Below are 20,916 nucleotides of genomic sequence, written 5' to 3'. Positions count from 1 at the left end.
CTTCCAAGACTGAAAAGAATCAAATGACAAACTGCCAGTCTTTCTCCTTCACTTTCTGCTATGCCCTTGTAAATCTGTATGTTTTCAGCAGCTAAAATCTTTTTGTAGTTGTTGTTTGTTTTTAATTCTTCCAGTAGAGTTTACTTTTACTTCTGGTGTTGACACAACAGGAGAAACTAATGGCCATGTAGGCTTGCTCTTGACATCTCTATCTTGCTGATGCTTTGCTAACTAGTGTAAGAGAGAGACAGGTCACATCCAGGAGATACACACCGTTGGTATAAGTGAAAAGCAAGCACAATCCTAGCAGACAGTTCTTATTCCTTACATTGGTCACCCTTTCAATTACAGATCTGATCTGCTAAAGTCTTGTCATTCTTATTCTAGTTTCTGTTAATGAAATGCATTTAACTGTCAGCTCTTGTTAACAGTAACAACACAGCTGAGGATTCATAAATTCCCATGGAATTCAAATGACTGCTACCTTAGAGGAACTCAGTCAAGTCCTTTTTCATCTTGAAGCTGGAGGAGAGATAACCTCAGCTGGCTTGATCCAGCCAACCTGGATATTTCAAGCAATGAATTTATCTCAGACTTATGTCTGATTCCTGTCTGAAATAATCTAGATCAATATTCTAAGAACTCTGGGTTTTTCGGGTCCGTGTCATCATTGTTGATTGGTTATTTTTGTGAATGGGCAATGCTTCAAGGGAGATATCTGTGTGTAGGGTGTGGTAAATCAGGAAAGATGATCTGTTAGCCACTTTTTAGCTTTCACATATAGGTTTTTCAAAACACTGTTCAGTGCAGCTGGATTTCTTTTGCAAGAAGCCTGCATGTCTGATGATCTCTTCGTCTTCCTTTAGAATTATAGATATCTGCACAAAAAAAAATTAGACACACTACATACTTAAATCATTTCATCCAACTGAAATATTCTACAAGTTCAAGTTCTGGAGACAATTCCTTCCTTTCAAATGATGAGTTCTATTAGAATCAGCAGAAGCTGGAGGCTCTTTCTTTCAACTGTCCAATGCAGAGGGCTTTAAGCTTTGATATCATGTCAGCTTAGTAGGATACAGCAGAAACATCACAGGAATAAAGCTTCATAATCTCTCAGAAAATCCAGTTAACTTTGCTGATACTTTCCTGAAAACTTGCATTAAACAGAAGGTGTTTGTATTAAGCATTTTAATTTGTAGTTGTGCAAGGTCCACAGGAGCAGGATGAGGATCAGCTTTGGCCATTTTGATCATTGCTGTGATGATCAGAACAGATTTGTACCTGCCATTCCTTGAATGGCTGCTTAGATATGGAGTTTTGTTTTAGCAGTCAGATAAGGAATAATAAACAAACGAAACCTTTTTCTCTTTTTAATTGAAAACATGCAATCTCTAACCTATAATATAAAAATGACAGTGGGAACGACTGATCAAGTTGAAAGCAGGCCACGGGTAAGTGTTGGTGTGAGCGAAGTAAATGTTATGTATGTATTCTTTATAAATGGATCTCTCAGATACTCCACACCTTTCCTGTTCAGTCCTGGAAACAATTCTGCATTTTCCCTATATCTAGGGACAAAAATTGTGTTTAAAATCTGGACTCTTGAGTAGACTCTTTGACCAGCTGGCCAAAGTGAAACCTGGGATTTAGTTTTGTCAAGGGAATATTTTGTGGTTGATCATCTTAATTAAAATGGTCACCTGAACTACTCCATGTTTGTGTTTATGCTACCATTTAATTATCTGAAGACAAGTTTTCTTACAAATTAGAACTGTCACCAACAATAAATTGAATAGAATATGTTATTTTTACATATTTTCTACGGTTATTTAAGATAAATGGATTTTCCTATCTATGGGGCTTTCTCTTTTGATTCCCGTTTTACTGCTCATTCCATTTAGATACACGTGTGTTGGTGGCCTTGCACACGCTTCTTGGTGGCATTTCTCATCTCCTGCAGGCCAGACACCCAGTTCTGCCCCATAAATGTTGATAATGGCTTGGCTTCCTAATGCAGCTGCTGCCATTGGATTTTGTTCCTTTGCGTGAATGAGTCCAATAGGACAAGCAAGCCTAAACCAGCTGTAATTAAAATTTCCCAGGGGATTGCCTTCATGCATATGTGCATCAGTGTTGAGACCAGAGCAGCTGCCTCTGTCCTGTTAGCTAAGGATCTGTCTTGGGGCAGGATGGGGGATCTCGGGACCCATGGCATATGAGGAATGAAATTTGGAGGAGAGCATTCAGCTGCAGGACAGAATTATGCCTTTGTTTTTTCTTCTCTTTCTCTTGAGACTGTGGAATTTCTCTAGAGCTTGGAATCCTGAACTTCTATATCTGCTTTAAAAAAATAAAAATAATATATATATATACACACACACATATATGTATATATTTGGCAAATGTCATTGGAGATGTTTCTCTTTTGTTTAAAGTTTTGTCTGATCAATGGAACTCTTCTGGTTGCTTGTGAACTATCGTTAAAGATTACCAACCAGTAAAGGGCTTTCTGTTAAAGGGCTCAATTGGATAATGCCCTTAGTATATTTTAACCACTGATTAGCCCTGAAGTGGTCAGGCAGGTGGACTTGATTTTTTCAGGTCCCCTCCTATTTAACTATTCTGTTCTAATTGATGAGGTAGCTCTATTGTTATCCTGTACATAAGTGGATGTGGTTTTATGTGAGAATGTATTTCTGGAAGCAGTTGATGCCATCGCAAATAAGATCATGGTAGTTTCTGCAAGAAATGTTTAGATCTGTGAGTAGCAAGAACATAAGAGCTGCATGTTTCAAGGCTCTACTGGAGACTATTTCCAGTCATTCTATAAGGTCAACATGCTTTGAGTTGTTTTCAGAACTCTCTTTATCACAGACTTTTAAATAACTAAATCCCTTTTGAAGAGAGTATCATTTAATGGGCATTTGCCTGTGTAGCATGTCTCTGTAACTATGTAGGAGTCTCACAGTCTTTTAATCTCTGAAAAGGATGGACAGCAGGCTTTCATTATATAGAACTGAACAGGAGGGAAGGTGCTGTCATCTGCTTTTTTCTCTTTTTCTAAAATACTAAATCTGCTGCCCAGAGATTAGGAGTAAAGGCCTGGTTAGTCCTGAGGGAGGACTCAGTGCAAATTCGCAAACTTATTTTGGCATTTAAATTAGCTTTCAGCTAAGGATGCTTCCTTATTTTATGTACTTGGACTACAGTTACTCTGAGGTGTGCATTTAAAGTTAATCTGTGTCAATTATTTCAGCAACATGTTGTGGGACAGTGCCTGCTAACAAGAAAATAAGGATTAGCTATCTTATAATAGGCTGAATCTATTGCAGACAAGGACCTGACTTTTTCCACCTACAAAATATAACAAATGTGAGCTCCAGTAGGAAATGAGGGAAGGTTGCCACTAGTGTGGCATTTTTGTGTTGACCTTTGACTTGAGTAGCGACAAAGTTCAGGAGACTTTGGGAATGATGCTGAAGCTGGAAACCAAACTTTGTCCTATCTGGCTATACATGTATAGATGCTTGGTGTCACTGAGTTCTGCATTGAAAATAAATACAAATGAAAATCAGGCAAGACGAATTTAAGGGTCTGCTGTGACGTTTCAGAGTACACGAATATTCTGAAGTTCTTTACCATTTTGGGGGTTCCTCAAAGTTTAGTTTTCTAGATCAGTTTGGTGTGGCTTTTTAAAATTCTACAAGATCATGCTCTGCTCCCAGAGCATCAGCAGCATTTTGCAGCTCTTGGCTTCCTGCTGACCAGGGGTTCTTTTTATAACAAACACATTCAGTAGACAGAAAACTTACTGAGGGAATGATAGAAAATTACAGAAGCAATAATTATACTCACTTATGTCAGAGCTCTCTTATAACAAGAAATAATAATGAAACAACATTTACTTTATCCTTTTTCGGGGGCCAATAAAGGATAATGTGGCCATATTCAAAAAGAATCTTCTTTTTTTTTAATACTCTATATTGCCTTCATTAACATTTTTTTCATTTCTTGTTTTATAACCCTTTTAATTGAAAGGGGTGGAAAGAGGGGGGAAGCATATGAAGGGCATGTTTTGGAGAAACAACAACAACAAACTTTCCTCCTAAGCATTATTGGTTTCACTATAATATCGAGAATACTGCTGCCACTTCATCGCACTGCTGTGGATTTGTGATTTCATTAAAATATTTTGTTGAAGGTCTTTTCATAGTAAGCTTTTTGGTTTTGTTTTCTGAAGTCTCATTTCATCCCGTTAACTTTTCTATATCCCTGAGGTCCTGCCAGATCGGTGGGACAGTGACAGCTGCTTCCTGGGAAGCTACATATAGTAGTAGCACAGGAGTCACACAGAGCAATAAGGTTCGTTTTGTTGCTACAAAAGAGGCAAGGAAGACTGGAGAGCCCTTCAGCTGCTGAGACCTTTTGCCACTCTTGAGGTTCCTTGGTTAGAGTGCTGTGGGAAGGGAGGAGCCATTTGGGTGCTCTATTGGTTGTCTTTGGCTCTGTACTGAGGTTTGACTATTAATGTAATTTTAGATTTATTCGATACACAGTTGTGTTCTATGTGCTTGCATTTTTAAAAGAAATTAAAATAACCCTGTACACATGTTCTTCGGATATAACACAGCATCCAATCAAGAACAGACCTGATACAAGAGAAGACAAGGTAGTGAGCCAGAACTCTTGATGTTTCCCCCAAAGGGTGAGCTCCCAAAAGTTAACCTAATTAAGGAGGGCACTTAGGCCGTGGGGTTAACAGCTGTTCTGGAGGCTACAGAGAGCTCCTTTAGGAGATGAGGTTAGACTTTGGAAACAGTTCCTTGTGGGAGTATTCAGAAAAATTGCTGTGCACGTGTGCACGTATGTGCGTGGAATTCAGAACGAAGGGTTTAGATGCAGCAGCACAGACAAGGATGGAAATAGGTCAGTCAGTCGTTTAAGTGCTCTCTACGTGTTCCTTCTCTGTGACAGCTCTGAGTAGCAGTTGGAAGACAGCCTGGGATTTCATTTAGAAGCATGAACTAGAAGAAAAAGAAAGGAGGGGGACATTTTGCTTGTTTTGATGCCCATGTGTCCCATTTTCAATTATTCCTCTCATCCACACTCACTCAGATGCAGTGAGATGCCTACAAATGAGCCATGAGAGAATTTCAAAGGTTTGGATGCTCCATTCTGAGAACTACATGGAAAAAAGAAAAAAAAAAGAGGGAAAAATAATAGTAATAAAAAAAAAAAAAAACCTGTGTATCTCCTTGGGTTGTGAAATATGGCTTGAAATTGCTTGAGGACGGTGTCCCTTGGGGTTTTAGTATTTTGCAAAACATGAAGGACTTTGTGTACCTGATCAGGGGTTTGCTATTTTCAGTTGTCAGATCTTGCACTGCAGATTTGGATTTCTGCATAGTAGATATAACACACTTAAATACCTTTTATAAAATACAAGATTGCTATGTTTTCTTTCTTGGAAGGGTTACAGTGACGTTGATCTGCCTTCCTTAAGGTGTTTAACATGAGTCAGAAGGTCTGTTCTCCAGCTAGCATAAATTTACTGACATCCTTGTGTATAGAGCAACTCAACAGAGTTGCACAGACTTCTATGCTGACTGGATCTGGCCCACTGTAGTTGGGTTTGTGTGTGTGTATTCTATTGGTGTATTTTTGTCACTGTTTAACTATAACTCTACCATTCTCTACTAGTATTCTCTTAATCTTCACGTAATTCAAAACCCTATTTTGTCTAATTTTTGCCTGGCAATCTGGCATTTGTTATGACAGAAGTAGATACGTTTGTGGGTTGAGTTTGCACAATGCTCTAGAAATAGATTCAAAAGCCAGACTTGGTGATTGCTTCCATTTTCCACATGTTATAAGCAGTCAAATAATAACTTTGCACAAGTGTCCCTTTCTTGTAGTGATGGATTAGTGAAAGTTATGCATACCGTGTTTGCAATAGGAGTTTGCTTTTTACAATTTCATTTTTCTCTTTGAACAAACCATGAGCCATGTTAGTCATCCCAGTGTGAGCAGCATAGCCACAGGGGATGGCTGCAGAGCACGTGTTGTGTCTGCACCGGGAATGCCATTGTTCACAAATGGAAGTCCTGACTTCTAATTCCAGGAGTAAGGGGGATCAGAAGAGCTGTGGTCACAAATGTGGAGGGAAAAAGATTTTTGTCATCTTTGAAAACTGTCCCGGTTATTGTGCTGATTGTCATAGGTAAGACTCCTCTCAGTTCTCAATACAATGCTTGTGTATTGTTCATTACAGGGAAGCAGTTTTGAATATTTTTGAAGGAGAAAAAAAAGTTGATAATTGGCCTTTTTCTGCTTTACATCTGTCTCTGAACCTCTGTCTGGTAGCCATCCGGTCAGAATTGTCAAGAGAAGTAAAAAGCAAACAGCCTTTTTAACCCAAATGAAATACTGCTTTCCATTTACACCTCTGTATTGCGTCCCAGTGAATGGGGGTAAATCTGAAGTATTTGTGGCAAGTAGGGCTCTTGGGTTTATTCATGTTCTCCACACCTGTACACACTGGGTAAGGTGCTCTGCTACATTAAAGAAAGAGCCATCAACACAGTTGCTTCTGTCTTGGCTAAAGTTGCCTGCCTTGGTCTAGGGCAAATTGCTTTTTCATGTCTGGAGATAGTTTGGCTAATGTGGCATGTTTAGCTGTCCTGTGGCCGCCTAATGAATGCTATTTGTTCTTTACTCCTGTCTTGATAATTGCCTATGAGAAAACATGAGTAAATTTGGAGCTGGGGTTCTCTTCTGGTAAATGAGACTCACTGAGGCATCTGAAAGCCTTACATGAGTATCTTGGATCTTAAACATTCAAATGAAATTCTTGTGAGGATATGCTGTTTCGGTACACTTGTTACTTACAGCTGATGGTCTGTCTGGGTTTTCTGTGGGAATGACCTTGCTTGGAATAGCAATGTTTCCTTTGCTGGCTGTAACCCAGAAGCATGGAGGATACACACAGTCAGAACGAACCAAATATTTTTCTGCTTCTTGCAGGGAGGGACGTGATTTATTTACTTTTTTCAGAGACCTGATTTGCTATTTATGACTCTGTCAGAAAAGTCCAGCATGATCTTGGATGATTCATTCAATCTCTCTCTGTTTCTCAGTCGTCTTAGTTGCAAAGCGAGACTAATACCATGCACCTGCCTTACTGCAGCTCTGGAGAATATTTCATTAATGCCTATGAAATGTTCCAAGAACCAATGAAATGCAAACCATAGATGTCTGAGTTTTAGGGGCTTTGATTAAGCTCTTGAAGTACAAAGTCTTTAGTTCTGGAAGTTGAGGAAACTGTAGAACTGTAATGTCTGAATGCAAAATCTCCATCCCTAATTACAGGCTATATGAAATGGCTCACAGTTTAATAGACAGTGCAGTTCAGGTCAATGTTGTGTACCTAGACATAAACTAATTAGCCACATCATGCAGTGAAATGGTCTCTTTGATAAGAATCGGTCTGTTCGGTATTGCATTCTTGGGATCTAAGGGAAATGGAACACATCAGTAAGCCTGTAACTAAAGTGTGGATCTTTGTGAGACTGGGGAGAAGAGAGAACAAGACGATGGATGTGATTACATTAGCCTGCATGGTGAGGACATCAGGCATTTATGCTTTCTACCTGACCAGGATTAGATACAGGATAAATTCCTCTTAAGATATTTTCTCTTCTTGATGCATTTTTTTTTTCTTTTCATCCTCCCTCCTACAGAAAAATGTTTCTTCAGATGTTTGTTATGTGTAGTTTGTTAGAATGTGATATTTTTGCTTCTGGTACTAGCATATGGATTTTTCTGTGTGTGACAAAATAGCACTTCACTTAGGAATTTTTGTTCCACCTGTTGCTCAAGATCCTCAGTTTTAAATCCCACTCTTTAGTTGGAATTGCTTTCAGACATCTACTGTGACACTTGACGTTGTTACAAACAAAGTAAAAATTCAGCAGTGTAATTTCAAGTGTCTGTCCAGATATCAGACCTTTCTTTTCTGTGGATTTTTCTATCACCTTGCATTGTGCTAAACAATAATACTAATCCGTTCAATCACCTGGAGTATTTTGCTAATCTGTACTTATCCTTTGAAGCTATCTTCAGTATTTAGATAGGAAATGCAAGCTGAGACCAGGGAAATACAAAGTGATTGTGATGTTCTTGTTCTTTTGAAGGAAGCATTTGGTGTCGTCTCTCTTAAATTCATGTGCTTTCCAATTTCGTGTCATGTTATTGATAATCACAGACTATTTCTGTGCTCTCCTTTTGTTTAGGAGCTCTTACAAATCAGGCTCATGAACTTTTCTTTCCTTCCTATGACAGTGGCATTAGTGTGCTTATTTCTTTGTGTGGCAATGACATTAGCATATTATTTATTGTATTTAACTTCCTCTGTTGGGATATTTTACTCAGTGTCGTGTGGTGTCTTATCTTATGGCCTTATGGGTTTCACTATGATGTGATTTATCTCATTTCATGTACCTTTCAGTCCATTTTTATCAGATGATTAGAAAACAGATGGGATTAATGGAATAAAGTGCCTGTGCACTTCATCTGAACAAAACAAAAGTTTGTATTGTAAGAAAGTAAGAAGCCATGCAGGAACGTGCCCAAATTTTTGATGGTATATTTTAAAGAAAAAAAAAAAAAACAAACAACAAACTGTTATCTTTCTCCACCTGGATTTTTCATCTTCCTTCTCATCATTTCTAATCATGTTGCCAAAACTGCTTTCTCAACTTTAAAAATCTTTCTGGAATTAAGTGGCTTCTGGATCTTGACAATGCAACATTTTGATGCATGTGTTTGTCACATCCTGATTAGATTGGCATAACTCCTGCTCTCTTGGGCCCATCTCAAAACTCAATTCATAAAACAGAGTTTCATACAAGATGCTACTGCTAGGGTGGCAAAACAGAGAAATTCAATCATACCACACGTAAGTTATCCATTTTCCAGAGGCTGATGGGAGAAGTTGAATTGTCAGGGCTCTTTTGAGCTGTTTTGCTTTATTTTCCTTTGTCTCTGTTCTTGTCTTCTGGGCTTCACTTCAGTATATTTTCTTTTAAATGAAAGAAAGTCATTTTCATCTCGCCTTTGTTCTGGCCATGGAACTACTGTTTCCATGTGTTACCATTACAGGTGAACCACTTAATTTTGAAAGCCTTAAATTTGTTTACTTAGATCTTCTCTTTCAAGCTCATTTGTGGTCAGGGTGACCCATTTCACTACTGTCAGAGTTTGTTTTATTTGATTAATTCCACCCTGTGAGTTTGAATGTGAATTTCAGATAGGGATACCACAGTGTTCTTGGCAAGCATTCAGGTCAAGCCAGTAGAGAAGAACAATTTGATTTTGAAAGTAGTAAATTGCTCTTTTCTCCACATGCCTCCAGCAATCCCATTTCATGGGCCTTAAGAACAAGTTGCTTTGAAATTCTGTTGCAAAGGAAAAACAAGAGTCCACTTCCAAAATACTTAAGGTGGAAGAACTAACTTCCAAAATCAAAGAACTACTTCAGACCACACTGGAAGACGCAGCACTTGAATTCTTGTCTTAGCTTGAACAAACCACATATCAGTACCATTGAGTAGCTCTCTGTCATGCCTGCCGTATATGGAAGCACTTCTCCATGCAAAGTATAGCTGAAGGGGCTGATTCCTGATCCCCACTGGGAAGATGGCGCAGTGGGATGGGGTGGGAGCACTTAGGTTTTGCTTCTTCATATTAGAAGCAGATGGATCATGGATATAGTCTGAACTAATATTCCATGGCTTTTTCAGTGATGCTTCAAGACGAGCTTACCATGGGAGGCACTGCTGGTGCTGAAGCAGTGAGTAACAACTATGCAGTGCCTCATTGCTTTTAATGTTGAGAGAATAAGGAAGCTAATGGGAAAGTCTGCTGGGAAGGTGGGATTTAGATTGTCTGCTTACAGCTTAAATGAGTGTCTATACAAATCTGGAACAGAAGAAAGCTCTCTAATCGCTTAATGATCACTACAAGATCATTGCAGTGTCCCATTAAAACCTTAGTCCCATGTCAGCTTGAATATGGGCAAAAGATGAATTTGTGAAAAACAACATGTTGGGGGGGAAATAAAAAATTCATTTAGGCTTTTCAGATTCATAAAGAGCCTTAGCAGAGTGTAAGCTCTTTAGAAAGCTATTCCTGTGGCTTTCTCTAGAATCTGCTCACTCATTCTGAATTTTAACTCAGATTTTTAAAAGGTCATGTTTGTTAAGGAGAAAGCAACATTTGACAGGGCTGACTTATTTTTTAACAGTCTCGGGGGTAGCAGGGTAGGAGAATTCCACTTACAGACCAATGAATGAAACAGGCAAGCTTCATCTTTGCTTCTAACTTTCCTAAGGCTTTAAACAGTTTTTAAAATGTTCTCTTTGCTCCAGGCTCCCTACTTCTCAGTCTCTCTGTGTGTCTAGAGGACACTGTCAATATCCTCCTCCCACCTCTATATTCTAAGGATGAATTGTTTCATGTTTGTTTATGCGAAGCCATGAAAGCTTGAAATTGAAATCTGTTTGCTCCTCCACTTCCCACTCATATATGTTCTCATTCATTGTACATTTTTGCTATAGGATTGTATCTCAAGGGTGCTGAACTATGTTAGACTGCAAATATGCATAAAGAAAAATAAATCATTCCGGAGTCCTCTTGTGAAGCCTACTGTCCCACAGCTGGGTTCTCTAGTGTCTACTGAGCTAAGAGCAGTAATTGAAACTTCCCCTTTATTTAGGGATTTTCATAGAATTAAATGAAAAAGATATTATTGTGGACTTCTGGAGGTCTTCAGTCTGACTTCTATCTGAAAGAAGAGCTAGACCTAGTGTTATGCTTGTTTTTTAAGGCTTTTTCCAGTCACATTTTGAAAGTCTGGATAGAAATGCATGGGGTTTTGTTTGTTTGTTTATTGTGGTGGTGTTGTTTGTATGTTTTTTACATTTTGATTCTCTGTGGCCTAATAAAGTCTTAGTTCATTAAGTAATTATTTTCTTGAGTAGAAATGACCATAGGAGCACCCTTTTTTTCTTCTGCTTAGTTGTCTGTATTCATAGAAATTAAAAGAACTGAAAGTCTTTGGCTTTATTGTCATCCGTTGACCCAAAAATTCCTGGAAGATAACATAGGCACAAACAGCATGACCCAACCAGCCATTTCCTTTAACTTACAGGGTACAAGTCATAGGCAAAAAGCATTGGGTACTGTAGCATGCACAACCATGTGAGCGTTTGTATTTTTTAACCCTGAGATTGTCTTGAATTGTATTTCGTTCCACTGCTGCAGCATCTTACTGCGCTTAAGTGTTTCACGTACAACATACTTGAGATGGTGAATACTTGTTCTCTTAACAGAGGATGACATTGGCTGGCTTTTGCACTTGTGATGTTGACAGCAACAGGCAAGAGAATTTCTCAGAGATGCTACTGAAGCAATTGTAAGCTTTCCTGTAAAACTTGACTGAAGTTATACTGAAGCCATACTTCAGTTTCTGATCAACGGCATAGAAGATTTTTGGGAAACTTAACATATGGCCTATAACTTCTGTTTCATTTTGCTAACATAATTTTAGTATTCTTACGTATCTTAGTGCTTTAGTATCCATTAATAATTTGTCTGATCGAATGAACAGTTTACTAGAAAATAGTATAGACCATGATGCCAGAGAGATGCAGTTGGACTGAAAGAAGTGCTCATCTTTGACAGTTATGGAGCTCTCTGGCTGCCAAAGCTTGAAAGCAAAGTTTCTAAGGATGAGAAGAGACGTAGAAAGCCAGATCCAGTGGTGTGTCATAATTTCATATTGGATGATCTCTTTAAGGATTACATAAGAAAAAAGCATCAGTTCTGCATGGCAGGTTTAACTCAAGTATCTGGGCTGACAAGAAGCTTTTCACTCATGAATATTTAGGCAACACAGTGGCTTTTTTGATCAACAAGTATAATGTGGGAAGTAGGATAATAAGTATGCTAAGATCAGCTTCCACCTGAAATCTCTCCTGGTCTGCATGGATAAAGGTTACCAGCAAATTTAGTTTGGCATGGTGCTTTATCCTCAGCTCCTTTATTCGGATGTTTCATGTCCTCAGAAATGGTTGTATTCTTCTGTAAATTGCAGGAAATGTTATAATACTAATTTTTTTTATTAACTGATAGGCAAAAAATAGGTTTTCTGGCCATTTTCCCTCCAAATGCTTGTTTTCTAGGGATAACAACAAAAAAGCAAATGCTCCAAATCCCTGATTTTTTTTTTTTTCTTCAGATTTAACATTCTCGTTGGGTTTCTCAGACTAATCTTTCACTGTACCATTATTCACTGCAATGAGATGTTTTCAGTGCTCCGGAATCAAAATGTGTGGTTTCAGCTTGGCTTAGTATCAAATCACATTCTGCTGGTATGTTGCACTGATTGATAGAAGTTACAGTTTGAATGCTTTTACACTCCTACTCTTTTGCATCGGACAAGCACCCATTTCAGACAACTGGCCCCTATCTCGTGCAGTGGCACCAAATCTCCTCATATATTGTTTTGACTTAGTAAGAGGAGATGCCATGGGGTAGTATGAGAAGTGTATCTTTGCCAGGTAGCTTACCACCTAGGGCATGTAGCAAGGGACTGGTCCCATGCAAAATCCCATTTCCACCAATGGGACTGGTGGAAAATACAAAGCCAAAGTGATCTGAGCAAGAAATTGGTAATAGAACAGAGACCACTGGGCTGTCAAAGAGTTCCTCCTTTACTGTGTTGTTTGGGCTGAGGCAATGCCACGCAGCGAAGCTCAGATGGTAGAACTCTGCCCCTTAAATTAAGAAGTGATTGGAAAAGATCTGAGCCTGATTTAACTTCCTTTGAAAGCATCTGGGCTTTTTTGTTGATTGCAGTCGGTGGCAGATCAGGGCTTTATGGCTTGCCTGCCATCTTCTGAAATGTTATGTGACAAACAAGGCGCTGGTGTTATTTTGGTTATGAAATGCTTGTTATTTTATCGTAGCAGTGAGTATGGGAAGAACACTTGCATCATGCTCAGAGTTTCTGGTGGACTTTCCAAAGATGTATGCTCTGGTATTTTGTGTGTTGCTGTTTTTTTTACTGACTTGGCCACATCGTCCCTTTGCTAATGCGCAATATTCAGCTGGCAGGTACTAAAACAACCTAATAGAATAAGGTTAATCTGCTCTCTTTAATTAGATAGCAATATGTAACACACCCAGTGGGCCAGATGACCTTGAAAATTAAAGTGAGAACAGAGACACATTTGAGAGGGAAAAAAATCTTTAGTTACAGGGAGCTGGGGGTTGAAAGAGCAAGAGGAAACGCTGACATATTGGTGTGTATGTATATGTAGATGTGTTGTACATATATATATATAAAACTTCAGAGAATTTCTCTCATAAAATAGGCTGGGATATCTTACTGCTTTTAGAAGCATTTCGGAAGAGAATGTTAAGTGTGAAGTAGTGCAGTCTTGCTGGAAGTGAACCTCACTAAAATTCAGACTATATCAGAAAACCTTCCTGCGATTCCATAAACCACTTAATCTCCATCTACAGAGCCTGATATATCCCCATCAGTGTAGTGCCAAAGTACTTCATAATCCTTCATGTATTTCCTCTTAAAATACCATGGAGGGTCAGTAATAAAATTATTTTTACAAGAGAACTTAGGCATTGCAGTTTTTCTATAGGCTGTATAAGATGTCCCCACAGTCTTATGTTACCACCCCAAGGTAACCACTGGGTTATTTTTCCCTCTTCTGTAATATTATGAAACCTGTAGCTTTGTTCAGGTCTTCAAGCAATTGTAAATTCACTTAATAGTGGTAAAGGGACTTTGTATTGGAGCACCTGGCTAACAGATGTATCCCGGACTCTACCTGCTGCTAGCTACTGATGCATGGATAGGCTGCTTGCAGGCAGCATGTGTGGATTGAGTATCCCTGTGCAGATACGATAAAAGAACCTTCTCTTCCACTAGCTCAAAATGGATGGATATTTATGTATCCAACCCAAAACACATTTGCAAGAGGAGCTAGTTGCAGATATGGCAAAACTGTGCAGGAATACAATCAGTATACTGGCTGCGTATGAGTGGGAAATACCTACGTATAGTAGAGCGGTCGAACTCTCTGGTTCTGGGCAGTTAAATCTTGCTAGTTAGCATTCAGCTGCAGGTTGCCAGTCCTGTGCTGCTTTACTGTTTGCCATCTCATCAGAACAGAGCACGCCTTCTTGACAGTTTTGGTACTAAGTCAGACTTGCACTTCAGGGTATTGAAGGGGAGAAGGCCTTTGAGATGTGGAGATGGATTTCTTCTGGCTGAGTTCTGACATGGACCTATTGAAAGTGTGTGTGTGTGTGTGTGTAGCATCACTGTCATAACATAAGTGATGGTTCTGGATGCAAATTGTCTGGCAGCCTGCAGTGTAGTGGAGTAATTGGTTAATGCTGTACAGAAGAGGCACAGTGCTAACCATGCAGGCTCTCAGAGTTAACTGCAGAAGCACTGGAATCTAAAAAAAAACAAACTAAAAACTCCCACAAAATGGCTGAATTAAGGTATAACTGAAAAACACTCCAAAGCCATATATCATCTATTAATATCCTACTATTCAATAGGAACCTTCACCTCCAACTCTCCTAATTCTCCTAATAATTTTTAATATTCTTCCCATTCATGTGGTCATTCTGGGCCTTGGGTACAGTCAGCTTCAGCTCAAATCAGTGTACAGCAGATGCTGAATGTGTAGCATGCTAAATAACGTGAAGTTCTCTTCAAATATCTGTCCTTAGCCTCCTGGATATGGTGGTCCAAATTAGCAGGTGCCTTTTATCTCAGTGTGTTCCAATGATTCTTCTATGAACTGGGGACAGTGTAGTTCCCTCTTGTATTGGTGCAGTTGGGAAAAGAAGTCCATCAGTGTTTTATACAGCAATTGTGTCTTGCAGTGCTAAGCACTTTAGGAAAGCTGTGAGAAACTGAATAGCTCTGTCTCTGGAACAGCTCTGAGCAGCATGCAGTGAGCAGGAGCCTAGGGCTGCGTATCGAGCAATAAGGAGAAGACAAAATATTGAATAATCTGCTCATTAATGAACAGTGTTGATCCTGTGTGCAGAATAAAGCAAGAACCCTGTGGAAAAAACACCCCGTGCTCCCATGGTTGAAGGCTGTCATAATAATGACATACACAGGGCTGAGTGAAGGCTGCATATATCTGTGCAGCTGTGGCATATCCAAACTTCTTAAGAGCACGGATTTGTGACGTTAACATTTGCTCCTTGAACTGCAGCTTTCCACGTGTCACAGATCTGACAGTAGGAGCTGAACCATCTTTTGGGGCATGTTAGTATAACACCGGTCTAGAGGGAGCGCACCACTCCTTTCCTCTTGCCTGAAGGTGAGTAGGTTAAGTAAGGCTGCCAACTTCATCTGACAAGAACTGTGTGAAATATACGTTGTAACATGGGGAATGTTGGCATACAGCAGCTGGAGCGCTCGCTAATGATTGGGAGGTGTCATGTATTTAAAGCGTGTCTGCCTTTCTGAAGCAGGATGTTCTGAGGCATCGCGTGGAAGATGAGAAGCGTTGGGAAGACTGGGAAGGAGGGCCTGGAGGAGTTTGGGCTGCAGGTAGCACTCAGAGAGGTGGAGATTCAGTAAATCAATCTCATGTGAAGCTAAAATTCTCCTCGGTGGGTTACAGCTTGTGATCCGTGAGTTGTAGGTGGCTCTTGGGCTGCGTCAGGGAGGCTGCAGTGGTCAATGTCTGCAGTAAAAGTTACGGAGATCCAAAAGTTGGAGGGAAAAAAACTGCTGTTTTCTTCTAGTTAAGTGAACTATATGTTTTGTTTTGAAAAGGCCAAACAATGAATCAAGCTTGAAAATGGAAGCACTGTAGGCGGTGTCGGTAACATGGTTAAAGCACCTGGGTGTGCTAGATTGATGTGTAGTGTGACTCAGCATGCTGCTGGGAGTGGGAGTCCCGGAACACCTTCCTGGGGTGGGATGGAGATGAGCTGCTCTTGCAAAGATCTGCGTGTGGGGCCAGAAACGGGCTGCCTTGGAAAGAGCTTGGTGAAGCTATGGGCCGCCTCCCCGGGGACGTGCTGAGAATGGTCTTCCTTGAAAAACTGAGAAGTGGACTGGAGAATGTGTAGGGAGAAACTGTGCTGACGATCAGCTCTTACCACCTTACACCCCCCAGAATGCTCACAGGGCGGGATTCTCCTCTATGAGGGATGGATTTTATTTCCAGTACTTTGCTTCGTGCCCAGGAATCCTTCTGGCATTTCTGAGGACTTAGGCTGTGGAGGGAGAGTTTAATACTGGAATTGAGATGTATCCTGCAGATCAGAGAAGGGAGTCTGCCCATGTCAGGTGCAGAGGCATATTCTCCTTGGTGAGTGCGTCCGCAATGCCTATTACCAGCTCTGAGAAATGCAGGTATTCATCAGAAGGAGAAAATATCCCTTTGTGTTCATTCTTATTTAACATTGTTTACACAGAAAATGGAGAAACACATCTTTAACCGTCATGTACTGTTTAAAATTATGTCAGTACACCATGCAGCACTCATTCTGTAAACATCTACTCCACCGTGTGGTCTCTGGTAGCTAATGCTGTTCTGCTCTGTATGGCCACTCGTGTTCTGCCTGGAGCACACTGCAGTGGTTATGTTAAATAGCCTTTGTGAAGGTTTCCAGAGCTCTAAATTAAAAATGCAGAAAGCTCGGAAGGGGGGAGAGAGAGATGGGAGAGGGATTCTTTGTAGCTGGAGCGTTAGAATGTCTTGCTACCTAATTGCCTTAGAACATGTGGGCTTGAATGAATCCTCTTTAATGAATAAATAGGCAAATGCATAAATCGCAAACCCCAAGCACCCAAATGATGAAATGTGCACTAATGAAGACTCTGACTTCTCCGACAACAGCAGGTGTAGAGTTGATTTGTAAAACGTCGTGAATATAACAGGTTTAAAATGATATATTTATTAAAGGAAACAAGTCTTCCATGTGTTCCTCTTGTATTCACTCTCATGCTGCACAACTACTCTTCCCGCATGATACTGCAGGCTGCAGACTCTCAGCAGTTTCTTGCTGTTACTCTTGCCTCGAAGTGCAACAATGGAGACCAATTACCCTCTGTCTCCACTTGTATTGCAATAAGCCTGAGGTCCCCCCACTACCTTTTCAATTTCAAATCCTAACCCTGTCAGTAGTGCCATTTGTGGATTTGAACTCCCTGGCTTTGTGTGCAGCATTATCTAGAGATTCACCTGGTACTGATCCAATGAACCAACGCAACCTTACAAAGCTGAAGGGAAGAGTGTAGAGTTCTCTTTGTATTAAATCATATGCCATGAAAAAGGATTTCTTTAACTCCTTTCCTCCATTATTCTCTGTATCTCACCTTGTGGAAATGGGTCTGTTAGTGAGAGACTTGGACTCACGTGGTAGGGAAAATGAATGGGGGGCAGGGTGTGGGGAGAAGAACCCATGTGAAAGGAAGGCAGAGGTCCTGGAGGTTTCTGAAACTTGAAGATTGCAGAAAGTAAAGACATAACTTGAAAGAATAGGAGGCAGCCCTAACAATAAACCTAGCATATGCCTTGATACTAAACCTTCCTCTATTCTAGCAAGAGATGAGAATGTTTTCATTACAGCAGATGTCTAAGAAGTCTGTAAAACCTCTGATGAGTTAAGCCCCCAGAGGCAAGGAGGTTCTGTCCAGACAATTGCCCAGCAAGATGAATGCAGGTCTGAACATTTTTTGGTTTCACTGAGTTGAGCTGGTAACCTCTTGAGATCTGGCTGTCTCCCAAGTAGGGAGGGATAAATACAGCAAAATGTTTCAGTTTCCATTTCAATTTTGAAGCTCATTTGCTTTGACTGAATTTGTGCTGTGTTTATGTAAATTTGTAAACACTGTAATAAATTTATCTACTGGTAGAAAATAGAAATTTTGGAAAAAGACTGAAGAACATTTGTGAAAAACAAATTCTAATTCAATCAGAATAACAACAGAACCTGATTTAAATATAAATTGTCAAAAAACAAAAAGATAGTAAGTGGCATGTGTATCTAGCAAACCCTAACCAGCATAATCCAAAATTCAAGCAATTGTTAATGGCTTAAATATTTTAAATGACATATATGTCATTTTTATCAGCAATTACTCTGTAATACAAACCCCAGGTTTTCATAGTACGAATGATGACTGCAGTGAGGTAATAGCAACAGTTTGCTACTTTGCTTGTCGTAGAAAACTCAATTCCTCCTGATTACACCTTTCTCTAACTGGTGAGTGTCTGTTCACATCATTCTTACCTGTCTCCATGTCAATATTAAATTCCACGTTCATCAGCATGACCTCATGCAATGCAGTATTTCCCAATGTCCTTACCCTGGAGATGTTCACCTCCTTCACCTATCGCTAATTTTGAAACCACTTCTGTCTTCTCTTGAACCTGTTGGAGTCTGTAACATCTCCTGCTTTGTTTTCTTCCTTATCACTCTTCAAATGTTTTTCTTAGACTGTCCTTTGATAGAATTTGTCTGGCTTGGTTTATGTTGCTTTTATATTTCTGTCTTCTTAGTTTTGTACAGAGTGCATTAGATTACTGCACAAAATAAATCTAATCTCAGCAGGAAATATTTGGAAGTCCTTTCCTAGTTTGGAAAATACTTAGTCATTTAAGGAACCACACTGAAGCCACTTGCAGTCTGAGTAAGGGAGAGATCTGGTCTTCAGTACTGAAAGATGCCCTGTTATATTGGTACATAGCTGTTTCCCTTTGCAGAGCTGCTGTTTCCATAGCTTACCTATATTCTCACTTTGCCTACTCAGTGCTTAAGGGAGCAGATGAATAGTTAAGCAATGGAAATAGCATGCGATATGTACTAGAAATGAACTGTTTAAAGGTTGGTAGGGGGAATTACAAAGCAGTGAAAGATGCAGTTTTTAAGTTATCCTGTTCAAGAGCTCGCATTGGAGGTACTACCACAAGGGAAATCGCATCATCTGGGAGCAAGAGAGCATAATGAATGCAGGATCTGTAATAGGCATGTGGGAGACTCTTGCCGTATGTTTTGGTCATGTCCTGATATACGTGAGCTTTGGGAGACAGTTCTACATGTAATAGAGTCAATAATCAAATCTGAAGTAACAAGGAACACAACTTGATGTTACCTTAGAGAGACCACAGGTTTGCAATGGATAAATAAAAAGGATGCGGTAGATACAAATGTGTCTTTAGGCAAAAAGGAAATAAAAAATAGACATGAAAGAAAAGAAAAAAAGAAAATTTTACATTGTTCCCATACTGGAAAGAAATAGTAATGCCTCCATCGGAAATTAAATTAATTGTTGTTAAATTGATAAATATGTGATACCACATCAAAGACTGGCTAAATGATGTTTGGAAATTGATTTAGAATCCTATTAAATAGAGCTCAGAGGAGCTTCCCAAATGAATAACTTGTTTGTCAAGTATTGCTTCTTTCTGTTTATAAAGACTTCTTGAGCAAAGACAACAAACGTCAACTGTTCTTCTTGCCTGAACTATGAGATTCATCACAAACCAGAGATTCACAGAAAAATGTAGATATTGCAAAGTGCAGCACCTTGGTATCTTACATAAATTAGATATTGCTTACTTCTGTTCCCTGTAGGGATGACTTATACAATGTTATCCAAATAGTTCCAGGCCTCAAATAGAATATTGACAACCTATGTTTGAATTTAAAGTTTGCTTTTGCTGCTCTGTAGCTTGCCCACTTCAATGTACTTTGGAGCTATAGTAGAATCAAAATATGCTTGTTTTCTATAGTGTTATTAATTTGAAATATTTAAATGGGAGACTTCAACCATATGGGTAGATGATTTGAGGTTCTGATCTCTGAAGAACGTTGTCCTGTAGGGTGTGCATGCTGTTTTCTTGGGAATTGTTTCAAAGTGTAATAAGATTCATGATGATCACCACAGCTTCTGTTTGTTAAATGAAAGCTCATTCCTGTGATTCTCTACTTCTACCAGTTTTATCCCAATGTAATTCCACCTGTGTCTCTGAAAGTACTTCTAATTTTATATCAGTGTGTCTGAGATCAAAAGAAAATAGGATTAGGAGAACTGACTAGAGAGAGAGTTTATGTTGAGACAAAATAATAACTAAAAAAAAATTTAAAAAGAGAGAAAAAAGAGCTTCTGTAATGTTTTGTTTTATGTTGGGGTGGAAACAACAGCCTTAGTTGTCTGCAAAATTGCTTGGGTGTCCAGGGAAGACACACAGCTGTTCTGTGGATGAACAGACTGGCAATGGCCAAGACAAGGAGGCTGTTTTCTCTACCACATCCTGTTTTCATCCCTTCCTCTTTCTTAGCATTTCACCTGTCTGTATACAGCTTTTGTTTGGGATTGATATACACAGTCATCTTTTTCGACTACTAGGGAAGTGAGAGCGTTTTCCTTTCTTTTTGCCAATTAAACTAATGTTTTTCAGTCTTCAGATTCTTAAAATTTTTATCAAAAGATAATGCCACTGGAGTAAATCTCTTTTGTTTACATAGGTGTGTTTAAAAGATTAAGGCTGAACAGGCATTTTCATAATAGACCAGGGATCAATGAAAGCCCTTGTTTTCTCAAGAAGATTTAAGGCTTAGCAATGAAGTTGATTTTTTTGTTTGTATTATATATAAAGTTGCTTTTCTGCCTGGGCTTTTATTATTTTTGTGGACTTTGATCTTTCATAACATTCCTGTGGTGATCTCAGATCTCAGTTCCCAAAGTTCTGCTTGAGCTTTGCTGGTCCCAAGCTCAGCTTGAGACAGTAGAAGGGACTTATCTCCCACCTTAGCCATCAGTGGCCAGGGATTGTCTCGGTG

General features: G+C 39.5%; 1 protein-coding gene across 1 annotated transcript in view; it reads left to right on the top strand.

Annotated features, from left to right (window-relative positions):
* BEND5 (BEN domain containing 5) overlaps positions 1-20,916 on the top strand; it is an 840,137-nt gene that overhangs the window by 672,822 nt on the left and 146,399 nt on the right. The window lies entirely within an intron of this gene.

The sequence above is a fragment of the Gallus gallus genome, chromosome 8, assembly GCF_016699485.2.
Source record: "Gallus gallus isolate bGalGal1 chromosome 8, bGalGal1.mat.broiler.GRCg7b, whole genome shotgun sequence".
NCBI classification, from domain to species: Eukaryota; Metazoa; Chordata; class Aves; order Galliformes; family Phasianidae; genus Gallus; species Gallus gallus.
Note: the sequence above shows the minus strand (reverse complement) of the source record. Positions and strands in the feature narration are given on the sequence as shown.